The 17,913-nt window shown below is 51.8% G+C and overlaps 1 protein-coding gene across 1 annotated transcript in view; it reads right to left on the bottom strand.

The window, feature by feature from the left end:
- The window catches only part of NKX6-3 (NK6 homeobox 3), a 117,923-nt gene that overhangs the window by 64,088 nt on the left and 35,922 nt on the right, over window positions 1-17,913 (bottom strand). The window lies entirely within an intron of this gene.

The following is a 17,913-nucleotide window of genomic DNA, read 5'->3' on the forward strand; positions in this document are numbered from 1 at the left end:
TGCAGGGAACCCAGAAAAGGAAAAGCTGCTGGTCATAAAACCTTTCCTGACATTAAAATAATTTTGACCTAAGGACATTGGTTCTTTGATTTACATGCACAATTGCAGAGCTGACAGGGTCTATAACAAAGTGATTCAGAGCCCTTACACTGCTGTTCCTAAAACACCTCTGATGGAGATGAAGCTGGCACTGCTACTGCCTGGATTTACAGCTGGCCATTAAAGTATGTTTACAAGCCTTTAGTACAGTGTACACATCTGGTAAATCATTGATTGAACAAATAGCTCCTGCTGCCATGCTCCCTCTGTCAACTTTTTCCACTACTATGTTACCCAGCACAAAATCATCTGCTTCAGACCTTGTGTTCTGCGGCGTCTGCCCGCCCACAGGCAGGCACGCGCACGTGCCCAGGCAAGTAGCCTTGCACATACCCACATCTGCACGTGTAGCCTGGGTTGTCACTGCGACCTAGATGCCGCTGGACACACACCTACACAAAAAAACCCCACGCAGGTCTGCGGCACACCCCAGTTGATCTGCACCTTACCTATGAGCAGAGAAAGCAGCATCACCCACACAGGGCAGAGTCCTGGCTAGTTGCACAATGGGTGAGAAATGAGAGAGGAGGCTGTTTCTTCCTAGGGGTATGCATAAGAGAAGAGAAGGCAAATAGGAGTGCCTTCACCAGCCTGTCTGCTGCCTTCCAGCAAGCCGGCAGCAAGTGTGTACTGGTGCCCGCACTGGCCATTGTCCCAGCCAGCTTAAGGCTGGGCTGGCGGGCATGGCTCAGTGGGGCAGGGGGGACGTGAAGAGCATCAAGAGAGTAAACCTGCAACCGGAGACACTGCAGGCAGACCAAGACCTCGGAGCTTCACCAGCAGGCAAGATAAAGGTCCTAGATGAAGCCAGACCTAAGAGGACAGCTCTTCTCTGCCTGTGGCAGCACATCGGCCAAGCGACACACCCCAGCACCCTGTCAGAGCCAGGCTGCACCGGCGGCACAGGCACAGCTCACCCCGCACCGGCTGAGAGCTGCCAGATCCACCACAGCACCCAGGGCTCACACCGAGCGGTGAGAGCCAGGGGCTGGCAGGGCCTTAGGTTTGCTGCATTAGCACAGGCACAGAGGGAGAACAGCAAGACGGAGATGGGGTGCAGCGCCAAGAGTGCAGGGGGGCAGCATCCATCTCCCCTGGCACTGGGGCGGCATCGTGCAGAGCCCGTGCACAGGACCTACACTTAAGTCTTCCTTGAGGCAGGAGAAAAAAGCTGTTTGTGTTTTACTAAGCATGCCAGTGCCCGGGGCCAGGGAGCCAGAGGAGCTGTGAGCCCCCACCACAGCTCTTTGTGCTTCTGTGAGAGCATCTGGCCAGCTGTGCAGTGATCTGTGGCCAAGCCCTCACTCCCCTGGCCATGGAGCTGGGCAAAGGCCAAAGGGTAAAGGGCAAACCACGGGAGCAGAAACAAAGCTCGACCAGCTCATTCATGCAAACCTTTTCAAGAGCTTTTGGGTGGCTGGACAGACAGACATGGGAGAACAGGACTTACCATCCGGGTGTGAATCACCGCAGGGACACACAGGCTGCCAAGTCCTGTGCTGTCACTTTGCAGCAGTCGAAAAGGAGATGCAGGATCCTGTGCCCACAGCCGGCTTTTAAGTAAAACGAGAGTGCAGGGACTGCTCCCAGCTAGAGACAGAGCTCAGAAAAGCAGGGGGAACAGTGAAATCCTGGCTCTCTGCAGAAAAAAGCACTGCATCCAGTCCTGCCCCTGCACACCTGCAAGCAGCTCACAGACTGCTGCAAGGACAGCCCCCCCCCCCACACCCCCACCCCACCCCCCGACGCTGCTCAGGTCCGTGGCATCTGCCAGGGCTCAGGCAGCTACAGGCAGGGGAAACTGTGAGGGAAGGGCAGACAGAGCAAAGGCAGGAGGGCAGGAGGATCCATGATTGCAGCTTGGAAAAGGCGACCCAGAAGGTGAGCAGGGGAGAGTTCCCCGCTGTCGTCCCACTGTGAGCAGTGACTCAGGGGAACGCAGCCTGGAGAAGCATTTAGCCAGCTTCCACCCTGCCTGGGTCACTCTTCCAAAGTACCTATTCCCCATCCGCATTCGTGCTCATGGACACTGGGTGATGTGGGGACTGGGAAAAGCCAGCACAGAAAACTGAGGCAGATTCTCTCCTGGGCTTGTTGAAATTACATACGGGGCAAGCACAACTGCTACAAACAATTTTAAACCAACAACAAAAAAATGCAGGCAGATTTAATTGTTAGCAATAACCTCTTAAAATAGCAGATCATTAGCCCAAGTGCAAACAGCTTAAAAGTGTTGGCATGATTCGTGGGATCCTGTGGGGTCTTCCGGGATTTTCTGGGGTTCCTGTAAAACGAATGCAAAGAAGAAACGCAGCCCCTGAGTCCCGAAGAGAAAAAAACGTACTTCATCTCACATTAGCATGTGAAAAAGCAGCTCTAATACATGGTAGGTTACCATTTTGCTGCAAACCCAGAACCTCAAGGACTGCAGGGATGGCCGTGCAGAAGCGTCAGGCGTGGCAGCACAGGACAGAGCTTTTGCGCTGCTGGAAGCCAGTAAGGGGGCTGCTGCAGTGGCTGCTCCAGGGCCCGGAGGCAGAGGAGACACCCGGGAGGGCTTGCCACGTCCAGCCGCTCTCTGCAGCCTCTGGAGCGGGAGGATGAAGGACAAGCTGAATCCCCTGCCCAGCACCACGCTCTCCTCCCACCCTGCTGACTCCCCAGCTTCCCACCGGGGCCCTGTGCAGTGCCCAGCTGCAACATCCACCAGTGCCTAAATCCTACCGCACCAGGGATCTTCGGAGCATCCTTGAAGTTAAGTTTTTGCTTAAGCGCTTTCCTAAATAAAAACTTAATTCACCAGAAAAGTGCCCGCAGGGCAGGAACAGCCCTGTTCCTGTGTCCTCTCTGGAAGGGGTGGGAAAATGTGGTGCCTGTGCCCCGAGGCAGCTGCGTCTTGGGCTGGGAAGGGAAGAGGCCAGCTCCTCACCCTCCATCCCCATTGCACCCAGCTGGTGCTGGTGCCAGCTTCTGTGGGGTACTGGGAGACGCAGGCTTGAGGTTGATTTCCTGGGGCACAACAGCCCCTGAATTTCAGGTTTTTAATGGGCTAGCGGGGCATCTGGGAGGGAGGAGAGGGAAATAGACTTTTCCTTCCCCCATAAATAATTTTATGGAAGATTTTAAGAGAGATGTAAAGAAGAACCTCTTCCCTGCCCCCCCCCCTCCCCCCTTCTCAACAGTACAGTGCATTTTAAACCATTTGCAGAAGGGAGTTAATTAATACAGGCAGCAGAGCCCAAAGCTCTGCAGCAGCCTGTCCTCTGCAGCACAATGGAGATCCTACTTTTTCTCCCCTGCCTGAGAAACACATGCCCAAAATCCAAGTACATAAATTTTTTCTAACCTAATTCATTTTGTAGATTGATGGAGAAAATCCATAACAAATATTTATGGCTTTGCAATAAATAACCCTCAATAGAAGTTACAAAGAGCTCTGGTGAGTCTCAAGGTAACTTTCAGCGAGTTCCAGAGGTCAGGGCACATCGGGATACTAAGTCTATAGTGTTTGAGCCTTTGGCTCATCTGTTTCGAATTATTGGTATTACTCAGTTGAGCAGTGCTCTCAATGGAGTAGCTGTGCTGTTATTCCATGCCATATTTTATTTCTATGGTGGGAGAGAGGCTTCAATAATTATTAGTTGTACTCTGTTGCAGCCAGCAAAGAAACGGGCCCCAGCAAGCACGGGTGAGTCCTGCTGGTGCTTGCAGGCTGAGCTGTATAGGCTGGAGCAGGAAGGCGTCCATGCCCGAGCCAGAACTGCCTGGGATGGGATTCAGGACTGGACATAGTGCGTTTTGCTGCCAATTCAAAACACAGACCTGCCAAAATGCTCATGGGTTGTCCGGTGTGAACAGGTCTGGTGCTCCCTAAAGAGGTGCTCGTGCAGCCACTGTGTTTGCACAGGCAGCGGCCAGTGCTGCCGGCCAGGCTGGCACCAGGCAGAGCTTGGGGGCACGGGAGGCAGATGTGCCCTGCACAGACCGAGGCAGCTGTTAGTCCCCATTTAAAGGGATGTTGATGGTGTTTCAGCTGCAGCCTTTGCTGATTGTGGTGATGCCTGCCCGGGGAGATGCTGCACCTCAAAATGCTAAAACCACCAGTCCAAAGTGAAGGGGTTCAGGTGCAGCGGTGAGTCCGCAACAGCCGAGGACCATGCTCCTTAGCCTGTTTGGCTGTTTACACTTTGCTTTCTATTTTCCTGTGGGACCCTCACCTTTCCACCTGTGCCAATCCCACAGCATGTCCAGCACTGTGGTGGGGACCACTGCCCGCCTTCACCGTGGTGGGACGGAGCCATGGCCAGGACTGCAGCACCGCAGCTGCACATACCCGGGCAGTGGCGTCCACCCTGGCGAGGCAGCCAGGTGATGCACCCGGCTCTGCTGGAGCTGGCAAGGGGCAGCAGGAGAGCTCACCCTCACTGCACCGCGTGCCAGCGCATGGCATGGAGCCACCACTGGAGACGGCACCCTCTTCACAGGAGCCAGGGCTAGGGCAAGCAGAGAGCAAGCCTGTCCCTGCTCCATCTTCGTTAGCTCTTAATCATCATAACGGAAAGAGAAACCGCCGGCAGCGTCACGCTGCTTTCCCGGGCATGGGCTCCTTTCAGGGCTTTCAGAAAACAGGGTCAGACGTGTCTTCTGACCTGTGACCTGTCGCTTCCCTCCTCGCCATAATTATCTAATACAGCGCTCTCCCTGCCAAGTACAATGAAACAATTTGTCACTTCAATTGTCTGTCAGTCAACACTGGGGCCTTTTCAACAGGCCAACACATGTTTTTTGAGAGCTTGTCAGCAAGGGCTGTCTGGCCAGGCACATAACCATGGAAAATGGAACCTTTGTTAATACTGGTTCTTAGAAAAGTAAATCCATTCACTTGCTTTTTTCAGGCCTTCAGTTTGGAATTTGCACAAGAAGCTGAATTGCCCCTGATCCCTAAATGATTGGTCAGAGGATTTGCATGAGGAAGCAGAAATTAATTATTCTTTTCTTTTCTTTTTATTTTCTGTAATTGTGTGTTTAGAAATGAGATTACATTCTACAGCAGCACGAGGGGCTTGAGGGATGGGGGGGGGGGGGCAGGGCATTGCTTTGCATTTGCTTAGCTTCTTAAGAGTTAAGATCACCTAATCGTTTCAAGCATTTCCTAAGATTCTCTCTCTCTTTTTCTGCTTTAATGACCAAACAAAGACTGTGCTACTTCCCGGGGAACTTTGCTGGCAGCTGAGCTCAGCAGCAGGAGCCAGGGGCTTATTCCTGTGCTGAAATGGTCTTCTTGCTGCTTTTGGCTTGCAGGGCACAAAATGCGTCCCAGAACCTATAAGCTTGGGAGCCATGGCAGCTCCTCGCACTGGAGAAAGGGTGAAATGGATTCCTATCAGCCCAGGAGAAATATTCTGGCTGCTCGAGTCACACAGCCAAGCAGCATGAGATGGAGCAGGCAGACCGTCCTGGCTCAGGGAAGAGTCCCAGGAGCATCTCAGTGTGTTCACCTGAGCCAGGACTGACGCTGCTGGGACACGGACCTGTGAGCTGCCGCCAGGTCTGCGTGTGGCTTGTGCCGATGCATCAGATGCAGTGGGTCCCACAGGACGGAGCGCACTGTGGATCCACAGGCTGCAGTGCCAGAACCACGATGGCGGTGGAGTTGGGAGAGTCACCCTGATGTGCCAGGAACGAAAGGGAGGTGGGCCAAAACTGAAAAGCTTGTGGTGCGTTGCACTGCCATGCTGTATTTTTGCTGTAAAACCTAGTAGAGGGTCTGGTCCTTGGGCAGTGGCTGCATTGCACAGAAACAGGAGCAGCCGAAACATAGTCCCAGAATAAAGTGGCTGGATCCTTCACACAGCCTGGGGAGCATCTGCCCTGCTGAACCCACAGTCTGCCCCAAAAAGCTTTTTCCCACTACTGAGGTTCCACACAGGAGCTCCATACAGCTTTTATGTTTTGCAGAGTCACAGACAATAGAGCTGATAACCTTCTTAACAGCACAAACTGGTAGAGAAAAAAAAAATATCTAATTTTTTGGTGCTACTTAAGAGCTTCCTTCTTTTTTCTTTTCTTTTTAAAGCAGCACCCTTTGAAATTCCCACTTTCTCTGTTGACACACATGTGGAATCTTATGCCTAAATATTTAATACAGATAGATACCTCCGTTTTCAGGTATTCATCATTTTCTTAACCATGCAGAAGCTTGGAATATTTTACTTGCAGAAATGCTAGATGGTCCCTACTTGATTACAAATGCCCTGAGTCAAAACCTCTCCAGATTTAGCTTTCCAGAATACCGCTATCCAAAGCTAATGTGAACCATGCAGGGAGGCCTGACTTAGAATCTTTTAAGCCTATGAAATGAAACAAATTGGCTTTGCAAGCATATCTCCCAATCTAAACTATGCCTGTAAATTCGATTTGTCCTCTTGGATCTATACTGCATTAGGTGGCCTGAAAGACTCTTTGTTTCAAAGTCCTTCTGTCTCCTCCACGAATCCCGTTTCTGTGTTTGGTCATGTCAGGGTGGAAAACCGTGCTCATTAACAGCAAGGACTTGGTGCTCCTCCAGCATCTCGGCTTCGCCTGCTGGTCTGGCAGGAGGGGAGCAGGATTGTGCAGCCCCCCCACACACAGGACCTTCGCCACGAGCACCCCACGCATCAGACCAGCTGCAGAGGGTGCCTGGAGCACCCAGACACTCTTGGCCGTGGAGCCAGCACATGTCACCAGCTTTTACCGGAGAGATCCCTGCCAGAGCAGGGTCAGGGCCAGCGCCTGAGTCAGCTGGGCTTTTCCGAGCCTTGGGCTTTCAGGATCCCAGTTCATCTGCAAACAGGACCTGGCAGCCCCTCTGTCCCAAGCTGCTCCTGGAGCAGGTACTGCCGGCTCCCCATGGCAGCACTGCATCATGTGGGGCTCCCTGTAGCAGCACTGCAGCATGCAGAGCTCCCTGTGGCATGCAGGGCTTCCCATGGCACGTGGGGCTCCCCACGGCAGCGCTTCTGCCAGGGTCCAGAGACACCCAGCAACTGCAGACCTGGGGGTCAGGGCGAGGGAAGCCCAGCCTGCAGTGAGGCAAGGAGCAAACATCTGCAGGCAGCAGTGACGTTTGGTGTTTCTCAGAGGCAGGATCTGCAGCCCTCAGATCACAGCTGGTTTGACTTACAAACAACAAAAAGAATCCTGTTCTTTGCACTTGTTTTTTCTTTGTAAACATCAGGGGAGATACCCACTGGTGCAGGTTCAAAATACCTTCCGCAGGCAGCACCGGGGCAGGAGCCTTGCTGCCCACACCACACATCCCGTGGGAAACCTCCCAGAGCAGGGCCAGGGGCTCCTGCTAGTGGGACTCGGGATGCCCCTGTGGCTCTGGGGACCCAAGTGGGGCTGGGGGCTGCGTGGGTTTGCTTCATTGACCGCTGTGTGCTGCCTCGAGGCGCTTTGCCTCCACCAGCTCCCTGACCTCTCCCCAGCACAGAGAACAAGCTGCTGCCCTGTTTCAGTGGCCTTGGAGCAATGACGGCAGCACTGGGGGGCTGTGGGTGGGCAGTCCCTGAAAAACACCACCCCAAGAAAGGGGTATGAGCAGGCAGGTTTTCCAGACCCCTTGGCTTTATGCATTGCTGTTTTCCTCAAAGGTGTGTGAGCTAACACAACTGGTTTAGTTCCCCAACTTGCAAGTACACTGCTGTGTGGCCTTCATGGGGCATCCAGGCTGAGGAGCCTGGGTTCAGCACAAGCCCAAGAAAGGGTTTCCCTTCCCTCTGTTTGCAGCGGCAGTGCCGGCAAGGATGGGATCCCGAAGGCGCAGCCCTCCAAAGCACCGCAGTTTTGTTGGAAGGGGCTGAGCCACTTCGGCCAGCTGGCGGACACAGCTTGTAGACAGAGCCTGGTTTTCTCTCTTTAACAGAGTAATTTACTCCCTTTCTTTATGTTTTCATGTACTCTTGCTATATAATTTTAATAGGCTTATTCTAATTCACCATCTTTGAATAGGAATAAGCCTGTTAAAATTATGAACTACTTAGGCATGGAATCATAAAATGCTGGAACTGAATATATGGGTCTTTCAGAAATGGACAGATTACATGATCAGCATTTTCATGCTTAGCCTTCATGTTCACATGGCAAACCTGGAAGATTCCCAGAGATCACAGCATTTACCATCTTTTCTATTCCAAACGCACAACAGTAGATGTCTTTACATGGACATCCATTAAATTCCATACATCTCCTTTCTTGATTCAGGTTTTCACTTAAGCCAGGGAAGAAATATATTCTCACCTAACATCTCCAGAAGCCTGCCTACAAAAGACTGAAGTCACCATGCAGGATAAGACAGATCTATTCTTACACTTGCTGGGAGATAACCTAAACAACTTAGTCAATTGAAGAGTTTCCCCGAGCTCTTTAAGTTGTATTTTTAGTATTTGATTTAAATGCATTCATGTCAGCAAAGGCAAGCCTTTAGCCCCTAACAGAAAGCAAAAGAAGGTCTTGGTGCAGAGACGGAACATATTTATTATTAACTCCCTATGTTAACTGTTTTCAGAGGTGACCAGGTACAGGACTGAAGAATTAGCACACTTACCTAATCATAAAAATTCCAAAGACATCTCCCATGTAGTAGCAATTATATTCCATTGCAAGGGCTCCAGAGTTTACAACGAAGGCCAGCAGCATCTCAGACACCCCGAACACATATTTTTATGTTTCTATAAACTATAGTAAAATTGTAATTGGAAAAAACCTTGCATTCAAAAGCACATTCTTTGAGAATATTTTATATGCACATAAAACATCTGAGAAAATGTTAACATTATGATCTTAACTGTTTGCACATTGGAACCAGCTAAAGGTTAGGAAAATGCAGTCCATCTGGCACAGTATTTTAAGCAGAATATTTCTGAGTGCATTTCCCTTAGAGCTTGGCTTCATACCACTGTACAGACGCAGCTACGACTGCAGATGCATTGTGACGCACAGGCCAAGATGCTGATCACGATGTTGGCAGGAAGAATGAGCCCAGTTTGTTTTCACCATGCTTATGACCCGGGCCCCCAACGAACGGGCAACACCTGGCAGCATCACAGGGTTTCTGCAGCTTGCATGGTGCTGTGCTGGCTGGAATATGCAGCTCTGCAGCCTGCGTGGAGCTTGTCCCCAGCAGCTGCTGGTCAGGGCAGGGTGGGGAAGGTCTGCATGCTAGGAGCAAGAGTCCTGCTGGAAGGACAGTGCAAGCTGCGCAGCTTTTGGAGAAGAGCTGGCTGCTGCACAGATGGCAGGCAGTGCCCCACGGAGCCAAGGTCCCCCCGACACGAGGGGACTGAGCCCTGCGGCTGGCGGCAAGTGGGGCTGGGAAGGACAAAGTCTGGAGAAAGGCACAGGCACCAGGGAGGTGGGCAGGGGAAACCTCAGCATGCAAGGCTGGCCGGGGGAGCAAGCAGAGGTCTGCGGGGCTGGCAGCACGCTGTGTGACTGACGCTGTGCAGCAGGGACCCCCGTTGGTGCAGAGGCCAGGCTGCTAGCAGGGGGATCAGGTGGGCAGGAGGGGAGAAGCCAGGGGCAGCCCCACGCTCCCTGGTCTTCCCCCACACCGTGCCACGGGGACTGGGGGTTTCCTATGGCTTGTGCAGAGGCTGTTTGTTCAAGCAAACTCATTAGGTGTTTATTAGCCTTCATTATGGAGTGCTAGAGGGTTAATTAGTTCAGGCTGTTCCTGTGGGAGAAGGTGGGAGGCAGGAGGGTGAGGCAAGAGCAGCAGCAGCCCAGTATCCGGGTTCCTAGGGCAGCCCACCACTTATCCCGGTTTCTTTCTTTTTTCCCCCCTCTTTCTCTCTTCCCTAAGCAAATTAGGAGTGTCATTATCACATATGCAAACCGATTAGCACAAGAAAGATTGCCTGGGCAGGAGGAGGCTTGGGTGCCCAGCTCCTCTGGAAAGCCCGGGTGGTGGGGTGGTGGTAGGTGATGGGGAGGCAGCCTGGCTCCATCTCCTGCTGGGGTGGTCCCAGGCAGGCAGGCACTGAGGGCAGCAAGGGTCCATATCCAGGCTAAGGGCTTGAGCCTGGAAGGGACCAGCTGGCCATGGCTGTGGCCAGCTGATTTCTGGCAACCTTTGGGAATGGCAAGTACCTCTCCTGGAGGTGACATCTGAGCAACCAGGGCATCCTTTGAAGGTGTCCCTTCCCCAGTGTGCAGTGAAGCCCAGCTTCCACCAGCCTGAGCACAGGCCTGGGAGACCTTCCAGGGAGCCAGCTGGTGCAGACATGTCCCTGGAGTGCGTGTTTGGGCACAGTGACAGCACTGTTTGTCGTAGTATTTTGTTGCAAAATTGCTGCTTTTGTCCAGAGCGTGACATGGACACTACTTACTATAGTCTGTAAAAACTAAACTAAATACATCACTTTTGTGTTTATTTCTTCCTTGTTGAATTGTGGTGCGGTTGGCAGGGGACAACAAATGATCCATCAGTCTCCACACTGGATGGGATGTAAGGCAGGTCAGACAGCCCACGCAGAGCTCCTGCACTGACCCACCACTTGCAGCCTCTTGGCCTGGCAACAGGGAGACAAAGGGTGATGGAGAATACTTGCCAGCCACCAGCAAGCTGTTCTGACAGATGATTGCCCTTCCATGGAAGCCTGAGTTCATCAAGCTTCTGCTTCCAGCTGACCTCCGTATATATGCAATTTTGCCTGTTTTTATCAGAAACCTGCTCCCTCTGTAAATACTTACAGACCATGGGAGACTGCTAACTTGCAGCCTCAGAAGTCCAAATCAGCCATGCTATCCTGACACCTGCAGGCCCTTCTGTCAGCTCTTACCGAGGTGCAACAGAATCCATCCCTCCTTCCCAGGGATGGCCGAAATCGGCTTGCAACAGTGGAGTTTGCAAAGAAACAAACAACAAACCCAGAAGTGCTTTGCTAGAAAGATAAGCCTGGGTTCTTCTTCCTTGCATACAGTAGGGGGTAGTCCATCACCAGCTGTGCCTTGCATCTCTCTGAGGCAGTTGGTGCTGGATGCCAGTGGGGCAGCAGGTCTGGAAAACCCGTCCCTGAGCCTGAGAGCATGCAGCCTGGGCTGTCCCAGTCCCCATGCATGGACAGCCAAGGGGGAAGCTGTAGACCCCTCCCCGGCACCAGGGAGCCCTGCCACAGCAACCAGGGTCCTCTTACTGCTTAGTGGCCCTCCTAGCCGCAGATTAAGGGTTAACATTTCTTGCTGCTCCACTGGCACTGAATTAATCTTGGCCATCAAAAGTCCTCTTGCAGAGGAAGGACAATACTGCACCAGACTCCGGTGTGATGTGAATGAAGCAGCCCAGCTTGGCCAGCATGCAAAGGGAAATTGCAAATGCTAAAAACGTAGGTTCATGGAAGTCTTATAAACTCCCAGGCTGGGCCCCCCAGCCCTCTCAAGCTGTGCTCAGCATATGACCAAAGAGGGATGCATCCCCTCCTAGTAGCCTTCCCAGTCTCCCAGATGAATTAGCACAGTTTCCACATCAAGAGCAAAAAGACAAAGGTTAAATGCAAACAGAAAAAGGCATCTTTAAATGGTGTGGTGCTGCTTCCTTTTCATTCACACACAGACACCCACAGCCCAGTCTGCCACCCTTCTGTATATTCTGTTTAGCCTAGCAGCCACTCCTGGGATTTATTTGCCCACAAATGCCACAGACTGACTTGGGGTGCAAGAGCATCTGAAAACAGATTTCCGTATCTCTTGGGATGGGAGGAGTAAACATTACCAGCTTTTTAGCAAAAGAAAATGCAAAACTAGCAGAAGAGCACAATGAAGTGATCCCTGCCAGACTGAACTCCAGCGATCAGGTACAAGTTAACAATGGCTGTGGCCCTGCTTAATTATTTCTGCTCCAGCTAATTGTGAAAAAACAGTAATTTCCACTTAAAAGACACTCTGTGTGATCTTTAGGAGGGTGATTCCCCTGCGGAGCTGCATCTTCCCCCGAGGAGGCAGCAGCAAGGCAGCACTGCAACTCCATGAGGGCTTTGAAGAGGGATTCCCTGGAAGGTGGGCATTAGGCATTAGCATTTTCCAATCACTGCGTGAAGTCCGTCTCGGTAGGGACTCTGCCCTGAAATCAAACTGCTGCTTGTCCCGTACCCAGAGAGCTGCCAGCAGGAACGGAGATACACTGCAACGGATCCGTGAACCAGCGGGTCTGGGCTCAGTATGTCTCGCTTGGAGTGCCCCAGTGGGGGGTCTCCAGGTCCCAGGACCTCCCAGAAAAACTCCCATGGGCCTTGGGAGGGCTGGTCCGGACCTTGCTAATAGTACAGCTATTATGCACCCAATATACAAGTGCTCAGGCATCCAGCCTCTCTGATACTTCCAGCACAAAGTTTAGAAACAACATCTGCAATTTTGGGAGTTTAAAGGAAATGAAGCTCCCAAGGGGATGTCCACAGAAAGTCCAAACTGTCTTCTCGTCTCTCCAAACCCTGGCATTGCAAACCCACCTCCCAGCACGTGGCCACAGCACAGCCGTCTCCTGCTCCCCCCTCCCCTGGCTAGGGGTGACCAGAGGTTTATCCTCCTAGAAGGGATGAGGACGATAGCTCAAGGCCATTTACAGCACTACCTCCTGATGAATTTAAGAAAGCCCAGCACACACTTCCTCTGTGTTGCAACACTTTCTGCCACTGCTGTGTTGTATTTTTAAACAAACACAAGCTGAAGTGCCACGGTCCTGCAGGCAAGAACTGAACTCACTGAACCTGAGACTCACCATTACTACGTGTGTCCAAATTTGTAACCAGCTTACACAAATCCTGTGGGAAGACAAAGTGGGTTTTGGTAGGTATGAAAAACCAGATGTCCAGGGAAGCTGTCAGATCCCTGCACATCAGGGAACGGCCGCAGTCTTTATTTAAGTGTGCCACTAGGGGACACACAGTAAGGACAAAAACCATCTGTGTTGACAGGAAATAGTTGGTCTTGGTTAGTCCAACTCTGATGTCTGGGATGTTCGTAGCCTCCAAATCCAGAGAAACCTATTAGGTGGTATTTCCCCACATTCTCAAAATGCCTCTGACTTGTTGATCTGGCAGTGCTGGTGCTCTGCACCAACCTTGTCTCATCAGCCAGCTGCCTACAACAGCCCTGCACTGCAAGCACCCGCCCCACGTCACCTGCCTTCCCCTCTCTTCAGCAAGTCTGGTGCTTTCCGGGGATGCTCAGCCCTTACTCCTGGGATGATTTACATCAGCTTTACCTACAGCCAGAGATAAAGCCACAGACAAAACCCTGGACTAGGTCAAGCTTTTCCAAACAATTGCAGATCTGAGAGGCCATTGTTGCTGAAGGTAAATAATGATCAAATGATTTTCCTCTTGCAACGGTGTTGAGGTCTGTGGCCCCAAGCCAGGAAAGGCCACCTCACACCGTGGGGGGAGAGATGTTTCAGCTCGTCTGGGGCTACCTGAATGCCAGCGGTAGTGCTAAAGATGAAATGGCACCTCGAGACAACAGCCTGCTTGAGGCAACAAAATAAACAAGCGGTGAATAGAGGGGGACAGAAAAACCTGAATATGCTGCCATTACTCTTCTTCCAACACCGGCCACTGATGTCTGTGCAAATGCCTGTACCCAAGGGCTCCTGAGCCCTTCACGGCATACAGGGCTGCCCAGTTCTGCATGCTGTTGGTTTATTACCCTCATAACACAAGGACAACATTGATCTGATGTGCTTACAATCTTGCTCTTAGCCATAAAAATGCAGAGCAGTATGTTCAGCAAAGGAAAAAAGTTGAACCCTACAGACAAATACCATGGCTGCTTCTAAACACAAGGCTGGCTTGTGGTGCATTAAGCAGGGATGGGTTACCCAGCCAGGAGCATTTTCTGTCTCCAAAAGCATGAATTAGAGACCGTGTCTTACTATCAGCATCTGGAATTTCAAATGTCCTTGCAATAGATAGCATCTGGATTGAATTCTCCTTCTATTTTTTACAGGGCTCTCTCATTTAATAAATAATAATAGTTTATTACTGCATTGTAAAATTTCATAATCCTTTTCACAGCAAGAATGAAAAAGATTCAGAAAGAAAAGGAAGTGCTTTAAACAGGATGATGCCAAGAACTAACCAAGGCAGAACATTTCCTCAAGAGAGATGGGTCAACTCATTTTGCACTTGCGGCACTCAGCACCATGTACATTTGCAGATGTGCCAACAAGTGCACCAACAATTGCTAATAAAATCTTGGCTCACATCAGAATGGCAGAACACGCTCCACACCTGCTCTGCTGCAGGACCCATACAGCCTGGGTTGCCTCCGAATACATCTCAGCACACGTGCTGAAGAGGGGGTCCCAAGCAAGTTTTGAAACATCAGACATTTTTTATTTATTTCCCAATTTGTAATAATTTCAGACCCACACTGCTAGTTAATTAACAGAGCTCCCATTGACCAAGACAGCAGGAGTTTTGGAGGTAAAATATGAGACCAATTTAAGCAGTAAAATGATGTCTTTTCTCCCAGGCCTTAGTCCCCTGTTTTACACAAAAGCTTTGCTCTCTGGAGGTGTGCATGGTCCCTTACTGAGCACAGGCACATCTCTGTCTTGCTCAACAGCCCGTAGCACTGCTGTGAGAAGGAGCAGGCAGAGCAGTGCTGTGGTTTATGACAGCCCTGGGCATCAGAGGACCTTAGCTCTCCTCTTCCTTACATGCTAGCCCCAAGGCAGCCGGACACCAGGAGCACCAGGGCAAAGCTGCACGAGGACTGAGACAGCCTGCGAGCTGAAAGATCCCCAGGGTTCACAGCTTTCTCACTTCACTCAGGTTAGTGTTCCAGGGCTGATAACTCTTGTCATCCTCTTGCAAGACAAAAGAGGTTTAGGGAGACGAATTAATCTGTACAAACCACAGTAAGGGCACGGAAGGGCACAGACGGTGAGCCTGTGACCCACAGACTTCACCGCAGAGCGACGGGTGAAAGCCTGTGCTGCTCAGCAAGGGAGAACATGGGCATTGGTTTCTTTTTGGCACTTGGACAAAGGAAGACACTTGCATGCATTCCTTTCTTCCTGTGCAGCTTCAGATCCAGAAAGGCAGGACTCATGCCCACTAGCACTCTGCCAAGTCCCGTTATGATTTGAAGCAAGACAGTTTTCAGGTAATGCCTGCCAAGGCAGTAAGGGAGTTTGCATCCATGGAGAGGTGGACAAATGCCAACAGAGCAGCATCCTAGCATCTCACTGGGGACACTCCACAGCCTGGCTTGCCCCCACACCCCTGGTCCTGCAGCCAGCAAGCCCACTGACCCCACGTCCTCGCCACAGTGTCCCGGCAGGTCCCGCACAGCCATGGCACACGGCCTGGCAGTGGCCTCCCTCCGTAAGCCTTGCTGAGGTCTGGGGATGCCTCCCTGTCGGCACAGCAGACTCAGTGCCCCGGTTCATGGGAAGCAGGTCAGCCCTTCCGTCTGCTCTGACACTGACCTGGTAGAGATGGAGCATGGCCCAAGCCACTGTGTCTGCCCTTGAGTTCACTCCTCCCTGGATGCATGGGAACTGTTCTGTATATCATCTTCTAAGTGGAAGCATCAGCAGACTGAGAAGGAGCAGCTGCTGTAAGCAAATAATGAAACTGAATGTCCCAAAAGCTTTGCTTTCCTTTACTCTTTGTTCACCCAAGTGATGGCTTCCAATAATTGTTTAGTTAAACATGTCACTGACTAGCTAACTTCTGAACCTTGGAACAGTATCCTCTGATCATCCATGATTTCAAAACTTCCAGACAAGAAAAAAAGACTCTCAGGAACGCTGAAGGCAAGACATTAGCTTCATTTGCACAAATCACAGAACTAGGAACAAGGATCACACAAGGTGGTTCAACCAAGGCACATTTCCTAATTCTGGCTGAAGACCTTGCTACCATTGGACCTCAAGATCTCACAGTACTTCTGCGAAGTACTGCATTAATTAACCCAGACATACAACTCACTGATGGCTTTTGCAGAAGGGCTTGCTCCTAATACCTCTGTGTGACCTCAATGAATACTCGCTGAGGACTGTGCTGCAGCCCAGATTCAGTAACTGTGCTCATAACCAGCGTCTGCTTGGTTTTTTGATCCCATGGGTATAGCCTGCCATAGAGACCTCAGAAATCTTCAATTAGCTGTATCATTCTCCAGTTCCCCTGGTTTGTGAATTAGCTGAAAGGGTGCTGTCATTTTTCAGGGGGTTTGTGGAGTCTGCAGCACTTGTTATACCAAACAGAAGCATTTCACCTCCCGAGGAGGTTCACCTTCACCTTATGTTGTCAGTTTAAATTCTTTTTTAATAATGTCATGAGATCCAGAGGCCATTTATCTGCAGTATGTGAATTTTCCCACCACCTAAAGAAATTTTAAACTAAACTATCTCTTTGCAAATCTCCCATGTCTGTTGCACACATGCAGACTGCCGGGCTCCCGCAGGCTCTGGAAGGTACATGGTGCCTTTTCAAGCCCGTCACCCCAGCTCTGAAGCTGCTCAGTGATGCAGCACTGTGCACACCAAGGGCAAAGACCTCAGACCCACCGGTCCAACCCTGTCCCACGTAGTCCCCTGGCAGTGGGACAAGGCAGCTTTGTAGAGTGTAACACCAAGGCAGGAGGAGGAGGCAGTGACTCCACAGTGAGCCCCAAAGGACAGGACGGGACAGCCCTCCCAAGCAGAGCTCGGCTCGGAGGCCCAGGGGGACCTGGCTGCTCCCACACAGCTGCGCAGCCCCTGCCCCGGGCAGCCAGCAGGACCCTGTCCCTGCCCCGGTGGGGCTGCACGGCGTGGGGCGGGGCTGCGGGCCCCCAAGTCCCACGGCAGCACCAGGGCAGTGCCAGGGAGGCCCAGAGCTCAGAGCCCCGGCCTGAGGCTGCCCGCCTGGCTCGGGCGCGCTGGGCCTTCAGGCCTTCCTGAACCCGAGCGGCCTGCGGCCCCACCCGCGCCCCGCAGCCGCCGACCGCCCGAGGCCGAAAGTTAACAGGCCCGGAAACGATCGCGGGTCCGTACACCAGCAAAACCAGCGTGGAACGCAGCCGGGGGAGAGCGGCGCCAGTCACAAGCTGCCGAGTCCCCCGGCGGAAACCGCCCAGCGCCGCGCCCGGGCCCGGCGGAGCGCTACCATGTCTGCGCGCGGGCGGGGGGCGGGGCGCGCAGGGCTGCACGCGCGTGCGTCCTCAGGGCTATACCATGTGTTCGAAGGGGGGCGTCACGCGGGCTATACCATGCGGCGTGCAGGTGGGGTAGCTGTGCCTGTGATGGGAGGGACAGTCGCTGTAATAAGTAACTAAGGGTAATTTGCTGATCAGATGGGTTTTTAACAAAAGAAATGATCTTGCTGCAACACATTTGAGAATGTTTTGTCTGGCGAGAAAAGAGTTAACTGTTACCCATGAGGTTGCGAGATGTACCTTCTCAAGGCCAATGTTAAACCATAATCTCATGTTACTATGACAACCTTTGTCTTCGTCTAGACTTTAGTGTAAAAATAGTTTAGTTTTGTAATATACAGCTTCTTGCTACGGGACTGAGAGCGTAACTGCTTAAACCGGCCCTGAAGCTGAGGATAAAAGCGCTGTGTTACTTGTCGGAATTTGCGAGCCTGGATGGAGCTGCGACTCCCCGGCCGCCCAGCGCTGTTTTTTCTTTCCTGCCTTAATAAACACTTAGTTAATTTATTTCGGACTCCAGTTATTTCAAATTCAACTAGAACAGTCGCCACGCAGCCCACGGGACCGGGCGGCGTGCGCACATGCGTAGATCCCCCCCCCAGCTCTCTCGCGAGCTGCTTTTGCGCACTA

The sequence above is a fragment of the Falco punctatus genome (genome assembly GCF_963210335.1).
Source record: "Falco punctatus genome assembly, chromosome: 20".
In the NCBI taxonomy this organism is placed as follows: domain Eukaryota; kingdom Metazoa; phylum Chordata; class Aves; order Falconiformes; family Falconidae; genus Falco; species Falco punctatus.